Source organism: Cryptotermes secundus, unplaced genomic scaffold (genome assembly GCF_002891405.2).
Source record: "Cryptotermes secundus unplaced genomic scaffold, Csec_1.0 scaffold594, whole genome shotgun sequence".
In the NCBI taxonomy this organism is placed as follows: domain Eukaryota; kingdom Metazoa; phylum Arthropoda; class Insecta; order Blattodea; family Kalotermitidae; genus Cryptotermes; species Cryptotermes secundus.
The window spans coordinates 549,662-550,581 of record NW_019737090.1 but is presented as its reverse complement, the minus strand read 5'-3'; positions in this window follow the sequence as shown (position 1 = coordinate 550,581).

Genomic DNA, 920 nt, shown 5'->3' with positions numbered 1-920 from the left:
CAGAGGAGAAATTCAAGCGAAATCTGCCATCTCCTATACGCACTGCCTGTATTTACGTAATCACTGTCCTTTACCTTGACTTGAAACTCCAGTCATGATACAAGATTCCGCGAGATGCCACTGCCATTACGTTAGCCTATAATCAAATCCCATGGAAAAAAATCCCATCTTCGGAAGCTGACAGTCGCTCATTTTGTCAAGAAAATGACCGCCAAGGATTTCACCACTGGGTCATAGCCCGAAATACACTAATTTATTATAGACAAATTCTGTTTAAGACAGTTTCTCCATTAACATCCTATCTATGTCTACATACTGTCACGTATCCTGGTGACACGACAAGAAATTAATGGGTTCTGGATTCGGTGAAACTGTTTATTGGATAAGTTGTTTACAATTACAATCACACAAAAATAGTGCCTTCCATGCGATGCAACCTGACTAGTCCGTCGTGTGTCGCGTTCCGTCTTCACTCAGCTATTCTTGTCTTTAACCGCTATTCGCTCTTCCACCGATATTCTTGTTGGCGTGTCTTAGTTCTCAGCTCTGCTGGTTTCTTCTGCTCTCAACTCTGCTCTGTTCTCCTCTCTTCCTCTCTCTCTTCCACCGATATTCTTGTTGGCGTGTCTTAGTTCTCAGCTCTGCTGGTTTCTTCTGCTCTCAACTCTGCTCTGTTCTCCTCTCTTCCTCTCTCTCTTCCACCGATATTCTTGTTGGCGTGTCTTAGTTCTTAGCTCTGCTGGTTCCTTCTGCTCTTAGCTCTGCTCTGTTCTCCTCTCTTCTGTTCTCTCTTCCACCGATATTCTTGTTCGCGTCTTAGTTCTTAGCTCTGCTGGTTCCTTCTACTCTCAGCTCTGCCCTGTTCTCCTCTCTTCTGTTCTCTCTTCCACCGATATTCTTGTTGGCGTGTCTTAGTTCTT